Source organism: Callithrix jacchus, chromosome 7, assembly GCF_049354715.1.
Source record: "Callithrix jacchus isolate 240 chromosome 7, calJac240_pri, whole genome shotgun sequence".
In the NCBI taxonomy this organism is placed as follows: domain Eukaryota; kingdom Metazoa; phylum Chordata; class Mammalia; order Primates; family Cebidae; genus Callithrix; species Callithrix jacchus.
This window is the reverse complement of record NC_133508.1, coordinates 139,880,140-139,902,887: the sequence shown is the minus strand read 5'-3', so window position 1 is coordinate 139,902,887 and position 22,748 is coordinate 139,880,140. Positions and strand designations below refer to the sequence as shown.

Genomic DNA, 22,748 nt, shown 5'->3' with positions numbered 1-22,748 from the left:
TCAAGACAAATGAATTCGAGCTCATTTTACAGACATTACTCACAACACACACCGAGACAGGCTGTCTCCGTGCCTGCCTGTCAGAAGAAGAAAACCCAGACAGAAGAAAACCCAGTATCCACAAAATCCTTTTTCACAACCAAAACTTTACAGAGACAACAAACATTGATAGTTGGAGGGCCTGGTTTAGTAAAAAGGTTTTCTAAAAGGAAAAAAAAAAAAAAACTAAAGGTTAACAGCTGATGGGGTAGAGAAGGAGAAGGAAAAAAGAACAGTTTAAAAATGCCTCGAGAAGAACCTCTTATTCTTTTGCAACTGGTTCCTCCATCATAAGCATGATTACTATCAGACAGAGTTAAACCCCTTGGCCAGGGATTGGGAAGGCTGGAACAGTGATATGTGGCTGTGAACCAGCAGGGCAGCTGTGCAGGACCCTCGGGCCATGCATCCCATTCCCAGCAGGGATGGGCGGGGGCGCGGGGAACTGCTGCTCACTGGTGGGTCCTTAAAAAGGAAGGAAAAGGCCATGAAAAGGCCTTTGAGCTAGATGGGGTGGAGGCATAGTTTTCCCCACCCCCAGATGTCCAAGAATGAAAAGGCTTAGACATAACAGTGAGAGGTTTTGAGTCCCCATTTCACTCACCGCTTCTTGAGTTCCATGTTGGGCACCAAAAATGTTGCAGGACTTTTCCTAAGTTCAGCTAAAGATGGGGTGCTTGTCTGTCCCACGGCCATGAAAATTTACAAATGGCTAAAAGGGTAAGTAAAGCAGGGTTTCATCGGCTGAAAAGGAAAACAGAAAGTGGGAAACAGGAATTCTCACGAGGCCAGAGTCCCTCCACTAGAGTACTTCCCACCCAGCAGCTTGAATCTCAGGTTCCACACCGGAAGAAGAGGGGTCAGGACCCTCCCTGCTGCAAATCTCCTGAACTTCCTGAGGTGCTACCTCAGTGTGCAAACTGGTTGGAGTTTCTGCAGGGACCCCACGCCCCCAACCTGGCTGTCTCAAAAGTATACAGTCCATGAAAGAGCAGTTTGAAAAGTTGAGCTGTATTACAAACTTCGCTCTGTGAAAGACACTTGGAGAAAATATTTGCAACTGGCATGTCTGAAAAAGGACTTGTATCTAGAATATGCAGAGATCTCTTAAAACCTAACAAGAAGTCTGGGTGTGGTGGCTCATGCCTGTAATCCCAGCACTTTGGCAGGCCAAGGTGGGCAGATCATGAGGTCAGGCATTCGAGACCAGCCTGGCGAACATGATGAAACCCTGTCTCTACTAAAAATACAAAAATTAGCTGGGTATGGTGGCATGCAACCGTAATCCCCGCTACTCAGGGGGCCAAAATAGGAGAATTGCTTGAAGCCTGGAGGTGGACGTTGCAGGGAGCCAAGATCATGCCACTGCACTACAGCCTGGGTGACAGAGCGAGACTCGACTCTGTCTCAGGTAAATAAATAAATAAAACTAACAAGAGGAAAACAAACAAAATTTTTTAAATGGGCAAAAGATCACAACAACTATTTCACCATAGAAGACAAACAGTTGACAAGCATACCAAAAAAAAAGCCCACCATAATTTGTCATGAGGGAAATGCAAATTAAAACAACAATGAAATAACTTTATATCCCTATTAGAAGGGCTAGATTTTAAAATATTTGAAAATCTAGCTGGGAGAGAATAGAACAATAGGATTCTCATTCATTGCTGGTGGGAATGTGAAATGGTACAGACACTTTGGAAGATAGTGTGATAACCTACTAGCTTTGTTAGCCTAACCGACTCTCTCCCATGTTAGCTTCTTGACCTGGACAGACTCCGTATTAGTTTCCTCACTTGCCCCCACTTCCCCTTCCCCTGAGCACATAGCTGGGTTAAGCTGACTCCAAGCAGACCCAGGAACATCCTTACTGATAAGATACCAAGTTAAGCTGTACCAGCTGCACCTGGGCATGAGTTTGCTGATGGTATCAGCTGCTCCTTGGAATGTGCCCACATTTACAACTGTTTATCTTCCTGTAGTAGTTTATTCTTTTAACTGAAAGCCCCTACATTTACAACCGTATATCTTCCTGCAGTAGTGTATCCTTTTAACTTTTTGCTTGTTCTGCTTCTGTAAACTCCGCTTTAGCTAGCCCCCCCCTTCCCTTCCTTTAAGCAAGGTATAAAAGAAGACAAAGTCCCTTCTCCGGGCCAAGAGAATTTTGTGCATCACCTCTGTCACTGGCAAATAAGGGACTCTTGATTCAATCTCAGAGTGTGTCGCTCTCTCTAACTTGCTCAGGTTCAACAATATTAGGTAATTTCTTATAAAGTCAAATATAGACTTACAATGCAATTCATCAATCTTACTAAAAAGCATTTACTCAACTAATCCAAAATATTATAGTCAAAAAATCTGCACGCAAATGTTTATAGCCACTTTACCCACGATTACGAAACTGGAAGCAACTAAGTTGTTTTTCAAGAGGTTAGTGGGAAAACAAACTGTGATACATGCACACAGTTGGATACAACTTAGTTATTTTTGTTAAAAGAAGTACCACTCTGCATAATACAATGTATACATTAAATGCATATTACTATGTAAAGGAGCCAGTGTAAAAATGCCACATGTTGCATAATACCATTTGTATGACATCTTGGAAAGGCAAAAGCTTGTAGAAGGAAAAAAGATTAGTGGTTTCCCAAGGTTTGTAAAGCAGATACTTTTGAATAAAATTTTGTAAAATTTTTGTTTTCTTGTATTGTTTTTAGAGTTTTGAAAATATTCTGCAAGATGCTATGTTGGTATTTACATGATATTATTCATTTTTCAAAACCCGTAAAAGTTTAGAGCACAAAGTTTGAGACAATGTATGAAAATATAAAAATTAAATTAGGACGTTGAGGGATCCCATGATAGCATGCATACTGTGACAAAATATTGTGACTGTGTTGCAAATGTGTGATGTATTCTCATTGAGAAGGGTGGGGTAGCGGATACTAAGTAACTTTGAAAATTTCTGGAGACTTTAAGATTAAAGACAAGAGGAACCATATATAAGCATCGTCCTCCAGTCGGCAAAGTTGTTTCTTCACTATTAACAATTCTGGAACTACTGAAGTTGTGTTTTAGGATCAAATCAATCAGTAAATGGATTGCAAATGGTGGGAGCCAGACTTCTCACTGTTGGAGTGAATGTTAAGTATAATCAAGGGGCGAAGGTTAGAGGGAACCATGTGATACCGGATTACAGTTAGAGACATTAGTGTGAACTTAGATTTAGCTTAATATAGCTACAGATGGGAAAATAGAAAACCAGTTACAGATTAAATGTGTATACATGGGCTGGTAAACACACACATAGTTCCAAAATCTGTTACTAAGTGATCCTAGAAGCAACACCACCAGGAATTACATTGTAATTACATTACAGTGAGTGTAATTATGAGTAAATACACTCATTGCCCAGACCTTTGTTCCTAACACTCTTCTGCAAGCAAAGAATTCAGCCATCTTGAGACACATGTCTGATTGTAAGACAGGAAATATACAGGGTAATCCTAGAGGTACTGACAAATGAAAGGAAATGTTGAAAAAAAGAAAAAGAAAAGAAACCACTGAGGCATGTCAAATGGACATAGGAGCTAACTGAAAGAGCTTGAATTGCCAAAGTTGGAAGGTTTGAGCAACAAAATAAATAATGTAGTATTAGATTATAACCTAAAGCATAAAATAAATATCTACAAATTCATATTGACAAAAGTAAATGACTGAATAAATGAATAAAAGAAAGTTGATTTCTCATTTAGAAGAGTTCCATGTATGTTACGTTGGTATTGCCCCTTCCAGGAGGGGGCAACATATCTATTCAGATTTATCTGAACATATCAAATAAATCCCTGTTGAAGAACAGTCTATAAACACCTGTCCCATATTCCTTAAAACACAAAATCCTTCGTCAATGAAATAAGTTATGCATAGTGACTTTGTTCCAAAAAGTATAGTATAGAAAGTTGTGAGGGGGACTTTACAGAGAAGAAACTTACCGGTACCTCAGTCAGCTGAAGATGGTTGGTATCAATTGTGATAACTAATGTTGACAGTACACATCTATGATATAATAAGAACAGCACTTTAGCTCTGTGGTCTTCCTCCCTCAAAAACCGAGAACTCAAGTGTAATCACGAGAACAGTCTATAAGCACCTGTCCCATATTCCTTAAAACACAAAATCCTGTATCAATGAAATCAGAGGAAACATCACAGCTAAGACAATCCTAAGAAGGCACGATAATATGTAATATGGTGTCTTGGATGGAATCCTGAAAAAGAAGAAAACATTAGATAAAAACTAAGAAAATCTGAGTAAAATATGAAGTTTTGCTGATACTAATATATCAATATCATTCCTTGGTTTTGTCTTAGCTTTCATACTAACGTCTTAACAATAGCCAAGCTATGTGTATGTTACACATGAACACTATAAACTATTTTTCTAAATTTTCTATAAATATAAAACTATCCTAAAATAAAAATCTTATGTAAATGAAAAACAACAAAATGATGCTACATCTGAAAAACAAATAAAAAAAACTATGTGCTTTTTTGTTGTCCCAAAAGTGCAGGAACCTAGTAATAGACAGCCCTCGATCGCAAATTTTCTTTCAAAATTTAAGTTTTATTTATTCCTGGTAATTAAAAAGCCATCATTTTATAATTTTTCTATTGGGATCTTTGCTGGAATAAAGCCTAGGAACAAATAAGCACTTTTTTTAACTAAATAATAAGTACTGAGAGTTTCTGAAACTTTTTTTTTTTTCAAAATAGAAATGTCATTACCACTCCAATTTGATAATAGTTTCTCTTTCTCTCTCTCTCTCTCTCTCTCTCTTTTTTTCCAAGGATTAATTCATGGTGAGTAGTGTTATATTCTCTTCTTTAGACACATTAAGGAGCCCTTTCTATTGCAGTATATCAAGTATGTAGTTCAATGCTCAATAAATTTTTTCAAGTATAGGTTGTAATAAATGAAAAGCAGAGTAGATTTTATTAACCATCAGATATGTATTTCTTTTTCTAGAATTTGGAGTAGGAAGCCAATTTGGAAGGCACATGTAAATCTTTAAAATGTATTAGTAGAGACCTGGTGAGCAACGCTATCAAACAGAGCATTTCTTATAAATTGATGATCTTCACGTAGCAGGGTGTGCAGAGAGTGCCTGGAATGATATCCTGAATATTATCCTCGCTGTCCTTTCAGGGCAATTCACATGTGGAATCATGTAAAACACTATCAAAGAATTATGGTTTAAAAATATTTTGGATTTAATGTTAGAGAAATATCATTTTAATTCACAATTATCTTTAGGGTTTCAACATTACCTGAATTCTAGCTATGTTAGTAAAACACAAAATTTTAATGGAATCAAAATATTGTGATTAGTTAACAGAGACTGACAAAAAGCCCTAGATTAGCTTAGTTAAGTATAACTATTAACAAAGAAAATGACAGTGAAATTCAGGACATGTGTTCTGATACTGTAAGAAGATATCAGATATATGAGAAACAACTTGAATGATACATTTCTATCAATAGTCACAAGAAGAAAAGATTTTTTAGGTACAATTGAAATACAGAAAATGATTCGCCAAGAATAATTCTTAATGCTTCTTTTTGTTAAAAAGATACCACTATGTTATTACAAAAGGATCTACCAGTTATTTTAAAATCATTTTAAAGTATTTTAAAATAAAATTTAATGCTACAAATATTTTAGAACACCAGATTATATACATTTACTATACTTGTTGCTGGATGGGGTCAGGGGACTGCAAATTTTAGGCACTATAAATCTAAGTGTGTGTGTGTGTGTGTGTGTGTGTGTGTGTGCATGTATTTGTGTGTATGGGTATCACAATTTAGAATAAAATTTATATTAAAAATAAACACACACAATGATATCATACATCTAATTTGGCAGTCCACAAATTACCAGGCGCCTATTATTTTGCCAGGCATCATTTTAGGTGCTTAGAATATGTAAAGGAATTGAACAGACAAAAATATCTGTCTTATTTCTTCATGCAGTTTATTATAATTGCTAATAATAATGTTAATATTCTAGTATAGTGTTTTACATGCAAGGAGTTCAAAAGAAGACACACTACAAACAATTAATTTAATAAATAAGTATATTTTATGTTAGAAGTTATTACTGCCCTCGCAAATATTTTTTAAGTAGAGGAGGGCAAGGGATATTTAGAATACAACAGGGTGGGGGAATGAGTTCAAAATTTTTTTTTAAACAATAGAAGTCAGAATTATTTTTATTTTAGATTTGTGCCCATATAGCATGGTTTATTATTGGGAGTAATTCTCAATAAATTGCAGAAGCACACAGTACCCTACACCTCTAATCCTAGCACTTTGAGAGGCTGAGTTGAAGGAATCATTTGAGTTCAGGAGTTCAAGTGCAGCCTGGGCAATATAGTAAGATCCTGTGTCTATGAAAATAATTCTAAAAATTAGCCAGGCATGATGTTGCATGCCTGCTGTCCCAGCTACTCAGGTGACTGAAGCAGGAAGATTGTGTGAACCAAGATAATTAAGGCTGCAGAGAGCAATAATTGTTTACACCACCACACTGCAACCAGGATAAAAGAGTGAGACACTGCCTCAAAGAAAAATCACAGGACCATTTTAATCAAGCACAGAATAATTTGAAAGAATAGCTAAAGGATCAAAGTTCAAATTTTAAGCTGGTCATTGATGGCAGCTGTTCTCAAGAAAAAGATTTTAAGTAAAGATTTGAAGAAAACCAGGAAACTAGAAATATGAATTTTTGTTACTCATTTATGTTTATTATACTTTAAGTTCTGGGGTACATGTGCAGATTGTGCAATTTTGGTACATAGGTATACATGTGCTGTGGTGGTGGTTTGCTGCATCGATTGCCCCATTATCTACATTAGGTATTTCTCCTAATGCTATTCCTCCCCAATCCCCCACCCCCTGCTATTCCTCCCCTAGCCCCCCACCGATCAACAGGCACCAGTGTGTGATGTTCCCCTCCCTGTGTCCATGTGTTCTCACTGTTCAACACCCACTTATAAGTGAGAACATGTGGTGTTTGGTTTTCTGCTTTCGTGTCAGTTTGCTGAGAATGATGGTTTCCAGCTTCATCCATGTCCCTGCAAAGGCCATTAACTCATCATTTTTTATGGCTGCATAGTGTTACATGGTGTATATGTGCCATATTTTTTTTATCCAGTTGATCATGAATGGGCATTTGGGTTGGTTCCAAGTCTTTGCTATTGTAATGTATTATCTCCAAGGGACCACAAACCTTTACCAGCAAGGAAACCAAACTGGATGGAGAATGAACTTGATGAATTGACAGAAGCAGGCTTCAGAAGGTGGGTAATAACAAACTTCTCCAAGCTAAAAGAGCATGTTCTAACCCAATGTAAGGAAACTAAGAACCATGAAAAAAGGTTAGACAAAATGCTAATGAGAATAACTAGGGTGGAAAGAACATAAATGACATGATGGAGCCGAAAAACACAGCACGAGAACTTCATGAAGCATACACAAGTTTCAACAGCTGAATCCATCAAGTGGAAGAAAAGATATCAGACACTGAAGATCGACTCAATGAAATAAAGCAAGAAGGCAAGATTAGAGAAAAAAGAGTGAAAAGAAATGAACAAAGCCTCCAAGAAATAAGGGATTATGTGAAAAAACCAAGTCTACATTTGATTGGCATACCTCAAAGTGATGGGGAGAACAAAACCAAGTTGGAAAATACTCTTCAGGATATTATCCAGGAGAACTTCCCCAACCTATCAAGGCAGGCTAACATTCAAGTCCAGGAAATACAGGGAGCACCACAAAGGTATTCCTTGAGAAATGCAACCCCAAGGCACATAATCATCAGGTTCACCAAGGTTGAAATGAAGGAGAAAATGCTAATGGCAGCCAGAGAGAAAGGTCAGGTTACCCACAAAGGAAGCCCATCAGACTCACAGCAGATCTCTCAACAGAAACCCTACAAGTCGGAAGAGCATGGGACCAATATTCAACATCCTAAAAGAAAAGAATTTTCAACCCAGAATTTCATATTCAGGCAAAGTAAGCTTCATAAACGAAGGGGCAATAAAATCTTTTATGGAGAAACAACTGCTGAGAGATTTTGTCACCACCAGGCCTGCCCTACAAAGAGCTCCTGAAGGAAGCACTAAACATGGAAAGGAGCAACCAGTACCAGCCACTGCATAAACATACCAAACTGAATATTTGGACTAAGGAAGTATCGGGCAGCAGTAACATCCAGCACAATAGCACCAAATCAGGATAATGCCATGGGCTCCAGGAACAATAGAGAGACCAGTGTGGTCTCTTGAGCAGAGTGAGCAAGGTAAATTATATTACGAATAAAGTTGGGGGTAACAGAGGCCTTTCATGGCACCAAAGGCAATTTTAAAAACTTTCCATTTTGCTCTTAGTTAAAAGGAAGACCTTGTAATGTTTAGAGCAAAGAAATGGAATGATTTGACTCACAGTTTACAAATATTATTAATAATCTTACTGATCTTTTAAGCTTTAGACTATAGAAGAGCAAAGATAGAAGCAGGGAAACCAGCTAAGAAGCTACACTGCTGTAATCAGGGCAATAGTCATTAAGAGAGTAGTTGGAAGGGAGATGACAAGGTATGGTCAAAATCAGGATCCAAACCAAAGGTGGGGACTGCAGGATTTACTGGCATTTTATTAAGATGTGGAAAATGAAAGAAATCAAAGATAATTCCAAAAAAATAGATTTTAACCTCATCAATAGAAAGAATGGAGTTTCCATTATATCAAATGAAAAAGAAAACTTCTCATTCGCAGAAACAACAGGGACTTCTGATGTCTAGTCTGGCACATAGGAGCTTGGAAGTCATCACTCCGTCTTAACAAGAAAAAAGCAGAACAAACTGGAAGATCAAAACTCTTCTTAGATCTGTCAGAGAAGTGATGTCAAAAGCAAATACACTGTCCCTAAAATGGGGAAGAAAAGACAGTAGAATACAGACAACAACTTACTGGAACAAAAACCCGTGTGCAGGAAACTCTGCAGGAACCAGTGCCAAGAGAGGAAAACCTAAACTCTCACTGAAAATTTGCTGAAGGCTCAGTGTGGACAAGTCTGTCTTAAGGGAGACTCCACACTTTTGTGAGTTTTAAATCTAGGAGCTCTACAAGGTTCAAGGGGGAAAAAAGTAAACATTTTGAAATATCCCAGAGTTTTCTCCTTTTCTTATCAAGGCCTGCCCTCAAGAGAAACTATTTTATCAGACCTTAAGCTGTTGGGCTTTTATCAGAGCCTAACCAACCTCAAGGGAGGAGAAGTACCCAACTCCTACCTCCTCTAGTCATCCTACGCCACTTAACAGATGGGGTGGGGTGAGAATGAGAAGGACTTATAAATACAACACAGCAGCACAGGCTCACTGTAAGAATGAGACTTAATATTAGATGTATGAAATGCTTCCCCTTGACCCAGACTTAACCACCACATTTTTCTAAAGCCCTATTTGCCTCAGTTTCTTTTACCTAGTCTATTACCTCTGGCTTTCAAAAAATTACAAGTCATGCTAAAAGGCAATAAAAACAAACAACACAGTTTGAAGAGACAGAGAATCCATCAAAAATAGACATGTCAGGGATGTTGGAATTATTCAATAGAGACTTTAAAGCAACTATGATTAACATGCTAAGGCTTTCATGGAAAAAGTAGACAGCATGCAAGAAGAGATGGGCAATGTAAGCTGAGAGATAAAACAATTTTTAAAGAGTCAAAGAAATGTTAATGATCAGTAACGCTAAGGCAGAAATGAAGAATGCTTTTGAATGGTACATTATTATACTGGGCATGGCTGAAGAAAGAATCTCTGACCTTTAGGGTATATCAATGTAACCTCCAAAGCTTAAAAGCAAAGGAAAACAGATTGAAAAAAAAATAAAACAGAATATCCAAAATGTGCGACAGCTACACAAGGTGTAACACATGTGTAATGAGAATACAGGAAGAAGCAGAAAGAGATAAAGGAACAGAAGAAATATTTAATGCAACAATAACTGAGATTTTCTACAAATTAATGACAGGCACAGAAGCAAAATTCAGGAATCTAAGAGAACAAGCAGAATAAAGGAAAAATAAAAGCAAGCCACACTGTACAGGAAATCAAAGACAACTAAAAAAATTTTGAAATAATCCATAGGGGAGTAGGGAGCCCCTTACAAAAAGAATAACAAAAATAAGAATTACAACTGACTTCTTGACAAAGCTATTAGAAGGGAGATTTGGTAAAATTAAGACTGTAGATTCAAACAGTTTGAGTTTAAGACGTCTATCAAACTCCAAGTGAAAATGTTGAATAGCCACAGAGCTTCAGAAATCTGTAGTGTAGGAGAGATCTGTGCTTGCAATATACATTTAGGAGTCAATGTCATGTAGACAACACTTAAAGCTACCAGAGTGGCTGAGATCAGTGAGGGAGTAAGTATTCATAGAGAGGAGAAAACAAGGCTGATCCCTGAGGCAAACTAACTTGACGCTTTCAAAGTAAAAAGAAGGAGCAGCCAAAGAGTCTGAGAAGTGACTGGTAAAGCAGAAGAAAAACCAAGAAATCTGGTGTCCTAAAACCCCACTGAAGAGTGTGTAGTAAGGAAAAAGGGAGCAGTTGTTAACGTGTGGCTAGTAAATTAAGATGGGAACTGAGAATCGTCTATTGGATTTAGCTGATTGAAGGTCATTGCTGACCTCATGGAGAGAAATTCTGATGGAGCTGTAGGGACGAAAGCCTAATTGAAGTGAGATTAAAATAAAGTGAAAAGAAACACAGGGAGTATAAATAATTTGCTCAAGGAATTTTGCTTCATGATTTATTTTTAGCTGCTGGGGAAGAAATTTCAAATATATTTTTTAATATGAGAGAAATATTAGCATTCCAGTGAACAGTGAAAAATTGAAAAGAATTGCTGGAATGATGCCAGAGGAGACATGCATAAATTAATTAACATTACTTACTCTGACACCTACATTGAAAAGACGCCTCTGTTATTGAACACAATATAACTTTATTATTGTTCACTCTACTCTCTCGACACGGTATTCAGCAGGTTATTATCCATGCAAGTTGTTAAGGCATGGAGGCTCTTTCAATCCTGTGCCTCAGATCCATTAAGGCCTAAGAGTTCTTTTTTTGACTCAACCAGTGATTAGAAAACGACAGCATAGGGGTCCAAAGTGGCTCCCGCGGGAGGTCATGGCGCTCGCGAAGGCGAGGTCATCAGTTCAAGGCTAACCTGAGCAACTTCATAAGCTCAAACTGATTGGCAAAAAAAAAAAAAAAAAGAAAACGACAGCATAGGGAAGGCATACTTGCTAGTTAATCATTTGCCCAAAGAGACATGTATAACTTTTCCTCCCATTCCACTAGTGAAAACTAATAACATGGCTTTCACCTTGGTACAGGAAGAGCTAGGAAATACAACCTCAGCCTGGACAGAATTCTTACTGAATTATTTACTAGGGATAGAAAGTATGGGATGGAATAAAAATGAATTAACAGAGTTGAAAAACACAACACGAGAACTTAGTGAAATATGCACAAGCTTAAATAGCCGAATTGATCAAGCAGAAAAAGGATATCAGAGGTCGAAGACCTACTTAATGAAATAAAAGGAGAAGACAAGAATAGAGAAAAAAGGATATAAAGGAGTGAGCAAAGTCTCCAAGAAATATGGGACTATGTGAAAAGACCTAATTTACGTTTGGTAGGTGTACATGAATGTGACAGAGAGAATGAGTCCAAGCTGAAAAATACTCTTCAGGATATTATTCAGAAAAATTTTCCCAATCTAGCAAAGCAGGATAATATTCAACCCCAAGTAATACAGAGAACACCACAAAGATATTCCTCAAGAAGAGCAACCCCCAGGCACATAATCGTTAGATTCACCAGGGTTGAAATGAAGGAGAAAATACTAAGGACAGCCAGAAAGAAAGGTCAGGTTACCCACAAAAGGAAGCCTATCAGACTCACAGCAGATCTCTCTGCAGAAACCCTACAAGCCAGAAGAGAGTGGGGGCCAATATTCAACATCCTTAAAGAAGAGAAGTTTCAGCCCAGAATTTCATATCCAGCCAAACTAAGCTTCACAACTGAAGGAAAAATAAAATCTTTTATGAACAAGCAAGTACTCAGAGATGTATTACCACCAGGCCTGCTTTACAAGAGCTTCTGAAAGAAGCATTACACATAGAAAGGAACAACTAGTGTTAGCCTTTCTAAAAATATACCAAAAAGTAAAGAGCATCACCATAATGAAGAAATTGCATCAACAAATGGACAAAATAGCCAGTTAACATCAAATGTCAGTAATCCTAAATTTAAATCGACTAAATCCCCCAATCAAAAGATACAGCCAAAACTCAATGGTGTGCTACATCCAGACCCATTTCACATCCAAAGATACACAAAGACCCAAAACGAAAGATGGAGAAATATTGACCAACCAAATGGAAAGCAAAAATAAATAAATAAACAAAAAGCAGGAGTTGTAATTCTCACATCTGATAAAATAGATTTTAAAGCAACAAAGATATAGTGGTAAAAGGATCAATGCAACAATAAGAGCTAACGACCCTAACACCCAGATGCATAAGACATATAAAGAAACTTAGACTCCCTAGACTCCCACAAAATAATAGTGGGAAACTTCAACATCAATGTTAGATAGATCAATGAGACAGAAAATTAATAAGGATATCCAGGACTTGAACTCAGATCCGGAACAAGTAAACTTAATAAACATGTATAGAGCTCTCCACTTTAAATACTCAAAATATACATTCTTGTCAGTACCACATCACACCTACTCATAGGTTTAAATGAAATATTGATCGGCCATTAAGCACAATTATTGGCATAAAAGAGGTTTTCAATACCCATTTTTAGAATAAAGCAACATTCCCATTCTCTCTTTCTCTTTTTCTTCCTCTTTCTTCCTCTCCTTCACTCCTTTTTTTTTCTTTCCTTCTCTCCTTTCTTAAAAAAAAAAAGAAAGAAAGTAGGGGATAGAAAGTATGTATCTTTCTATCCCTAGTAAATAATTGCTAGGGTGATCTCCTAACTCTCTGTGCCACTGATGAAATCTAGTGTTGAAGTGAGAGAATTGGCTTTAGATAGATCAAAGTCATCACCTCAAAATAAAAATGGAAAATGTGTTGTTTGGGATTTGAGAAATGGGTAGTGAATAGACTCAGGAATACTGTATAATTTCCTGAATTAATGACCCATTTTAATTGTTTCATGGGCATGAATTTCTAATGAAAACAATTATGTTAAGTGTTTTCTCCAGCCATGTTCGGCTATATAGATGTAGGTCAGTGAATAAGTGGGAAATTGAAATATTATTTCAATAATAATTGAAATTAGATAGATGTAAGCAAATGCAATTCAGCATAAGAGCTGTAAGAGAATAAAAACCATACAAATTATATATTTTTTGATTATTGTCCATATAATTTAAACAAAACCAAGGGGATATTAAAAGGATGAGGAACCGTGAAAATTGATAGGATCAATTGATTCTAGGGTGAATGATCTAGCTAGAATCCTAGAAAGGAAAACAAATAAACAAACATAGAAACAAAAGGCAAATCATCAGAAAATGAGCTGCAAAGAATAAATATTACATAGGGGTTACATTTATTGGTAATGGGAGTATCTAGAGAGTAAATGGTTCAGGTATTGTGAAAGACAAGATTATTTTAATAAAATTGAGGCCAGGTGGATGTTATCTACACCAAGAATTACGACAGAAGTAATTGCAGAGTGATTGTGAGCTAGGGCCTAACTCACGGAAAAATGAGGAGGAATGTTGCAGAGTTTGGAACATAGCCATACCTGAAGAATAGAGGGTTTAAAAATTAGATGGCATGAAATACAATGCTTGAGGTTTTTAGGAGAGTTATGAGAAAATCCTCTCAAACATGAAATGAGAACCCAAGGACATCTATCTTACTGCCATACCCAGTGGTACAAATTCTAAGAGAGAAAAATATATGAGTATGCTATCGGAGAAAGCATACTTAGCAAAACTCATCACTATTTGGAAACAGAGAAACAAAATTAATGAAACATATGGGAGAGTATCTTTCATATTTTTTGCAAGGCTAAATTAAGATAAAAATTTAGAATTGAACAGTACTGTTTCAAAAGTACAAAGGCAGGGACAATAGAATTGATACAGAATGTAGTTAAACTGTATACTGGACTGACAATCCCCAAATAATCATGAGGCAGTGTCACTTACTGACTACGCCTCTCCCATCTTCACCAGTAAACTAAAATTTGAGCCAAAATAGAGCTTAGCCATTCTTTTTGCAAGGCCTTTAACAGAAACTGAAAGTCAATTATCAATTGACCTGTGCAAACTGGCCTTGTAGCAGAGCAGTATTTTTGCAGTGTATATTAATATTTTATTCAGACTATGCACATTAAGGAAGAATTTTTAAAAGAGGGGCACATGGCTGAGCATGGTGGCTCAAGCCTGTAATCTCAGCACTTTGGGAATCCGAGGTGGGTGGATCACTTGAGGTCAGAAGTTTGAGAACAGCCTGACCAACATGGTGAAACCCCGTCTCTACTAAAAGTACAAAAATTAGCCAGGCATGGTGGTGCCTGCCTGTAATCCCGGCTTCTCAGGAGGCTGAAGCAGGAGAAGTACTTGAACCCAGGAGGCAGAGGTTGCTGTGAGTTGAGATCATGCCATTGCACTCCAGCCTAGACAACAAGAGCAAAACTTCCTCTCAAAATAAAAAAAGCGGGGGGTGGGGGCGGGGTGAGCAGGGGCACATGTATTTTAGTCTTTGGAATTAAAAGTTTGTGGATTTGACAGTGGACTCAAAAATATTTTGACGGACTTACCCATATGTTACACTACAAATACGAGCTACCACCATTAAAAAATTCCTCACTTACAAGTAATTTTTTCCCCTTCTGTCTTAACTGAGAATGCTACTAGTTTCTATATATGTCCAACTATGTATATTTTTAGAGAAAGTAGAACCTGTAATATTTCAGTTCTTTTCCAATGAAAAATTCAATGGAATTATAACATAATAAAATTTATTATTTAATAATACACAGCAAAAACGCACATATCAGAATTGAACAGTTTGAAGAATGAAAATATCCTTGTACTCACTCACTCTTTTAAAAAAACAAAATCAAGCAACACTCCAGATTATTAGCACCATAAAAGCTTTCTGTGAGCTCATCCCAACCATTATTATCCCCCCTTAAATGTTACCAAAATTTTGACTTTTTCCCTGAAATCTGGTTTTTAAGCTTTATATAAGTAATGTTACAGTATAGTACAAATAAGCAGAATTCTAAGATGGCGCCCAATTCCATCTTTATGGTATAAATGGCCTGTATACTCCCATTGAGTGTAGCAAGGACTTGTGAATAAAATGGGATTTTAATTCCTGTGATTAGGTTACTAATGGGTTGATTTTAAGTTATTCGAATAGGAGATTATATTTGATGAGCTTGACTTAATCAGTTAGCACCTTAAGAGTGACTGAGCCCTTACTAAGAGAGAATTACCAAACATTAAAGCCAAAGGTGTTTTCCTACCAACCTTGAAGAAGTAAACTGCCTTCTTATGCGAAAGTGATTTCCAGGAGTTGAGAGTTGGTCAATCGCCATCAAAAACAGCTAGTCGACAGCTAGCAAGAAACACGGACTAAGTCCTATAATGGCAAGAAACTGAATTCTGCCAACGCTTGCATGAGTCTGAAAGACTACTCCAACCCTCAGATAAGATACCAGTTTCAGGCAACATCCGATTTCAACCTGGTGACATCCTGAGCAAAGGACCCAGCTACTTACTCCTGAATTACTGATCCATGGGAACTATGAAATAACTATATGTTAAGATGCTAAATATGTGACAAATTTTATGTAACAATGGAAAACTAGGAAATGCAACATGTACACTTTAGTGTGTGGCTTTTTTCACTTACTATATTTGTGAGAATTATTCCTGTTGTTGTATATAGCAGTAGTTTATTCATTTTTGTTGCTCTGTAGTATTCCACTGTATGACTGTAATTATAGCTCAGATTATTTATCTGTTCTACTGTTGTTTCAAGTTTTTTGCTGTTACAAATAGTGATATAAACATTCCTGAACGTGCCTTTTGGTGCACATACTCTGATGGATAGGAGTGGAATTGCATCTGTAGAATATGTATGTGTTCAGCACTAATAAATACTGAGAATCTCCAAGGCAGTTTTGACAAATTACAGTTCCAAAAGCAGAGTGGAAGTCAATTGCTTTCTACACTCACAGGTAATTGATGTTAATCTTGTCATTTTATTTGTTTCACTTTTTAAACTTTAGCTCTCCTGGTGGGTGTGTAGTAGAATCTCATAGCAATGGTGATTACCAACCTTATAAATTATTTTCACTTTCATTCTTTTTTGGGTCTATGTACAGACACCCTAAGTTTAATTTAAATTGTGTTGTTGTCCTCTCTTTAAACCAGCTAAGAGGATAAAGTAGGGACTTGACTTTTGTGGCAACGTATGGAGAGATTATCCTTTTCAAGATCAGCAGGGAACTATAATTACAATGAAAAAGACACGATTTGATCTAATCACACAGACTCGTTTTACCTCCAACTACTTCCCCAGAGGTACTTCTGAACTCTGCAGTTCACCCTTAGTTCCAACGCCTACCCAGAGTGTAAGCACAGCTGTTATGTACAGACATGACTAGCAATCTTAGCTCATCATCATATCAACTTGTCAGAATTCCAGTGGAAAATTAAATAATTTTTTGGTTATTACATCTTTTAAACATTTTCTCCTTTTGCAATACTTGATTCCAAATGGAAAAAAAAAATTAAAAATAAGGAACACTAAAACAATGCAATATTTTAATTTTCATTAGATTGATAATATGAAACACCAAAATATGTTCATGAAATAATCTATTTCTTATAAAAAAGACATCTCTATTAGTAAAAATGTCTTTCTCCTGTTATATTTACTTCATGATAAGAAACATATATCTAACGTAAATTGTGAGTATTAAAGAAATCACATAAACAAAGTGATTTCCTGTTGGATTTTTTCATAACAAACTGCCTCAGGGGCAAGAGGGGTATCAAAATTATTTTATACAATCCTAACCAATAGAATTTAGTAACCATGAAACATTTTAGGCATACAAAAGAATATAGAAATAGCAAAAGAAGTAATGTCACATGTATCATTCATTATTTATAATTTTAACATGTTGTCATATTTGATTTAAAAATGCATGTCCAGTAAATAAAATATTACAAATCTTAATTTTTCTTTCCTGCCCCAACAGAGAATCACTAGCCTGAATTGGTTGCAACTTATCCCTGTGCCTTAGAGCAGGCATCTTTGTCTTGTTCCAGTTCTCAAGGGGAATACTTCCACCAGCTTTTGCCTATTCAATATGATACTATGGATTGTGGCACAAAACAATGCAGAGAGGTCTCCTGTACTCTTTACTCCATTTTCCCTAATACTGTTTTACGTAACTATAACACAATAACAAATCCAAGACATTGACCTTGGTACTATCCTTATTCAAGATTGCCCCAGGTTTCCATGCATTGTCTTCCTTTGGGGGTACTTGTGTATGTACTTGTGGGTACATACGTATGTGTATGTCATTTGGGGGTACTTGTGTAAGTACTTGTGGGTACATACGTATGTGTATGTCGTTCTATGCTAATTTGTCACATGTGGCATAAGTGTAGATTCACGTAACCACCACCACACTAACACTGCCTCATCACAAAGAATTCCCTTTTGTTATCTTTTTTAGTCACACCCACTTCCACAATGGCTGTACCATTTTTTTTTCATCAGCAACGCATGAGAGCTCCAAATACTCTGCATCCACTACAGCATTTGACCTTGTCATTATTATTCCTTATTATTTTTGTAATATGTGAGTCATAATATTTCATTGTGGTGTTAACTTTCATTTGCGGAATCACTAAGGCTGTTGTAAATATTTCCATATGCTTAGTTGTTTTTGTGTTTATCTTTTTTGGTGAAATACCTGTTCATTTTTCTTTTCCTCTGAATGTTTGTAGCTTGTCTTCTCAACTTCTGAATTGGGTCTTTGGTAGATTAAAGGTTTTAATTTTCATAAGTTCAATATATTAACTTTTTGTCTATGGAGCATGCTTTCTGTATCACCTGCAAAATATCTTCACCAAGTTCCAGGCCCTCAAAATTTTCTAATACATTTTATTCTAAGATGTCTCGTAGCTTTATTATTTTTTATTTGAATCTGAGATCAATTTTTAATTATTTTTTCTGTGACATTTGAGGCTTATGTTGAGAGTAATGTTTTAGACTATGTATTTCCAATTAACCCAGCAGCATTTATTAAAAAGAGTATATTTCCTCCATGTAACTGCTTTTCTAAACTTACTAGAGACTTGTTACATTGTGACAAAAATGCTGATCATGGTATGGACAATGAAGTCCAGGCTGATGTGGTCTCAGATGGAGTTGAGGAGCTTACTGGGAACTGGCATAAAGGTCACTCTTACAATGCTTTATCAATGAGACTGGTGGCATTGTGTCCCTGCTCTAGGAGTATGTGGAACTTCAAACTTGAGAATGATGATTTATGATATCTGGCAGAAGAAATATTGAAGCAGCAAAGCATTCAAGTTCCCATCTGGCTGCTTCTAACAGCATATATTTATATGTGTGAGCAAAGAGATGATCTGAAACTGGAATTTGTATTTAAAAGGTAAGCAGACAATAAAAGTTTAGAAAATTTGCAGTGTGACCATGTAGTAGAAAACAAACCCATTTTTCTGGAAAGGAATTCAAGCTGGCTGCAGAAATTGGTACAAGTAAACAGAAGCAAAATCTTAGTAGTCAGGACAATGGGGAAAATGCTTCCAAGGCATTTCAGAGACCTTGCAGCAGCGCCTCCCATCACAGACCTAGAGGACTAGGAGGGAAGAATAGTTTCATGGGCCAGATCCAGGACCACACTTCTCTGTGCAACTTTAGGACACTGCATTTCAGCCACTCCAGCTCCAGCCATAACTAAAAGGGCCCCAAATACATCTCAGATTCTCTGCTCCAGATACATCTCAACCCTTTGCTCCAGAGGGTGCAAGCTGTAAGCTTCAGCAGGTCCCAAATGGTGTTAAGTCTTCAGGTGTGCAGAGGGGAAAGAGTTGAGGCCTGGGAGCTCCATCTAGATTTCAGAAGATCTATGGAGATGCCTGAATGACCAAGGAAAAGTCTGCTGCATGGGCACAGCTTTGGTGCAGAACCTCTACTAGAGCAGTGTGGATGGAAATGTGGGGTTGGAGCTCCCACACAAAGTCCCCCCTGGTGCACTGCCTAGTGGAGCTGTGAGAAAAGGGCCACCATCCTTCAGACCCCAGAATGGTAGATCCACTGACAACTTTCATTGTGCACCTAGAACAGCAACAAACACTCAACACCAGTCTGTGAAGGCAGCCACAGGGGCTGTACCCTGCAAAGACACAGGAGCAGAGCTTCCCAGGGCCTTTGGAGCTCACCCCTTACATCATGCTGCCTGAATGTAAGACATGGAGTGAAAGAAGATTATTTTGAAACTTTGAGATTCAATGATTGCCCTGCTGGGTTTCAGACTTCTGTGGAGCCTACAGCTGCTTTGTTTCAGCTGATTTCTCCCTCTTGGAATAGGTGTATTTGGCTAATGCCTGTATCCCTATTGTATTTTGGAAGTAACTAACTTTCTTTTGATTTTAGAGGCTCATAGATGGAAGGGACTTGCCTGACTCAGATGAGACTTTGGACTATGGACATTGAGTTAATGCTGAAATGAATTTAGGCCTGGGAGACTTTTGAGAAAGGAGGATTTTATTTTGCAATGTGTGAAGGACATGAGATTTTGGAGGGGTTGAGAGTGGAATGACATGGTTTGGATTTGTGTCCCCACTCAAATCTCATGTCTACTTATAATCCCCAGTGTTGGAGAAGGGGTCTAAACAGTGAGTGCATTCTCCTGAAATCTCATTGTTTAAAAGTGTATGACACCTCCCCTTTAACTCTGTCTTTCTTTGGTCGTGTAAGATGTACTTGCTTCCCCTTCACCTTCCACCATGATTGTAAGTTTCCTGAGACCTCCCCTGCCATGCTTCCTGTATAGCCTATGTGGGAACAGATAATACATGTAGCAAGCAAGAAACCAGTGTCGAGTCTGACTGAGGTTTCATGCCTGAATGTCAGCAAACTATTAATAAACATAGTTTAGTTACAACACTAGAGGAAATGATGGTCAAATTATACAGTTATTAGAAGTAGAGGAGGGCATTTGATGGAAAATGTGGGCTATAAATGGAAATAGAAGCTAATAATTATTTATAAGTTAAGGTTATTTTTTAAGTGGATAGCTTTAAGAAAAGATTTTATTTATCCTCTATATTCATATAAATATAATGAAATAATTTGCTTACAATTACCTTTAACTAATCCAGAATGTATTAAATAGAAGTACAAGAAACTGCCAACATCCACCTTTTGAACTACAATAATAATATTTTTATGTTTTATTCTATTTTGCACATTCACAATCTCTTATCTAAAACTTTGGAGATCTCATATATTTTATAATTCATATTTATTTATTGAAAAATATACATACATATACATTGGATATGTTGTGTATATATATTCATAAACATATATGTACTATCTATGTAAATACATAGATTATTTTAGTGTATTTATTAAATATTATTTAATATATATTTCTCTTTCTTTGGTCATGTAAGATGTGCTTCCTTCCCCTTCACCTTCCATTGTGATTGTACATTTCATGGGGCCTCCCCACTCATGGCACAGGCTGTGACAGCACCCCATGATCAAGCACATTAAAATTATTTAACAAAAATGTAATAATATATACATCGGGTATAATAAATAGTCAATGAATAGCCTCATTCTAATTCAGAATGATTTTTGCTACCAAATAGATTATTTTTTAATTTTGCTTTTCAGAGCTTTTTAGATTTTACAACTGCTGAATGACTTAGTGGACTATCGTGGATGCAATAAGTACTATGTTTTCAAATGTGCATGTTTTTGCCACATATATAAATATTTAAATAACTTATTTATATTTGATTTTTAGAATGGACTAAGATGTTAATGGAGATCATGAAACTACATTTTTTTCTTTTTCTTCTGATGGGATAATCAAATGTTATTGCTTAACCAATTCAAAATCAGAAATCATGACCTACCATATCCTTAGGGGAGACATATGATAGCAATAAGCAATGCATGTACACACTTGCAATTCAAAGGCACTGAGGCAAAAACTGTCAAAACATTACTAAAATTGACAAGAATATATGGTTCATTAGGCTGGAAACTGATGTGTTATAAACCAGTTGGTGATCAGCTTAATAATTTGAAAAAAGTTGCACATTATTAAAAAAATTATACTTGCTGTAATAATTAAGTCTCACATCACGTCTTGAAGAAAGATACATGCAATTGTGGACATTTATCAAGAGACCAAACCTAGTGCCTATCAGAGCAGAATAATCAATAATCAAATTTAACATATCATTGTTTTAATTGAAAATTTCTTACAATGTGCTCACTATTGACTTTTAAGACTTAACAGTGCCAATAAACATACTCTTTTAATTAACATAGCATTAACTTATAAATGATTCAACATTCAGAATGGTTAAATAAAACAAAAAAGTAGTTTTACCTGTAGGTGGAAAAATATTACATTTCCTGTAGTTATTTCTCCTGACATTTGAAATCTATTCATACATGCGAAATATTTTTTGTTATTTATACTTGGCATTGGTAATCTAACAAGAGGATTGTTCTAAGTCTCTTCCCTATTATAGATTCTGTTTAAATTATTGACCTTATTTTATTTTTAATGTAATTACATGGTTATACGAGAATAGATGTACATGTACAAATACTATGTTAAAATTTATTGCTACAGAAATTTTTACCTGGAGATGGAGTGCTAGAGTAGCATAAATCTGAAATGTGTGGCATTGTCTCAGAGAATAGGCAGCTGGTGAAGACACAGATACTGTCGAAGTGGTACTGACAATGCTTTTCATAATCCTACTGTCTTTATTAAGACAAAAGGTAGACTATGCTACCACCAAGCTTTTCACATATTTTAAAGCAGCCTCTGTCAAATTCTTTGGAGGCAGGGACTAGTTTTGTGGAAAACAATTTTTCCATGGACTGGGAATGCAGGGAGGCAGATGGTTTTGGGATGAAACTGTTCTACTTCAGATCAGGCATTAGATTCTGATAAGGAGTGAGCAGTCTAGATCCCTCACATGCACAGTTCATGTTAAGGTTCAGGCTCCTTTGAGCATCTAATGCTGCCACTGCTCTGATAGGAGGCAGAGCTCAGGTAGTAATGATCTCTTGCCTGCTGCTGACCTCCTGCTGTGTGGTTCAGATCCTAATAGGCCCTGAACCAGTATCTGGCCACTGGTCTCAGGGTTGGGAACGTCTGTTATAGAGGAATTTATTAGCAAAAGTTTCAAAAATGGAATGTTATTATTGCTTTTAGTAAAACTCTACAAGGTAAGATGAAATCAGAAAAAAAATTTACATAATTTGTAGACAAATATAGAAGGAG

At 36.6% G+C, this 22,748-nt stretch overlaps 1 long non-coding RNA gene across 2 annotated transcripts in view; it reads right to left on the bottom strand.

Annotated features, from left to right (window-relative positions):
• The window catches only part of LOC128928233 (uncharacterized), a 143,447-nt gene that overhangs the window by 78,301 nt on the left and 42,398 nt on the right, over positions 1-22,748 (bottom strand). For both annotated transcript variants that reach the window (XR_013520580.1, XR_008473061.2), the window contains exons 5-7: positions 4,193-4,309; positions 4,035-4,098; positions 644-783 (exon numbers count right to left, since the gene is read on the bottom strand). This is a non-coding gene — a long non-coding RNA (uncharacterized LOC128928233). The remainder of the gene's footprint in view (positions 1-643; positions 784-4,034; positions 4,099-4,192; positions 4,310-22,748) is intronic.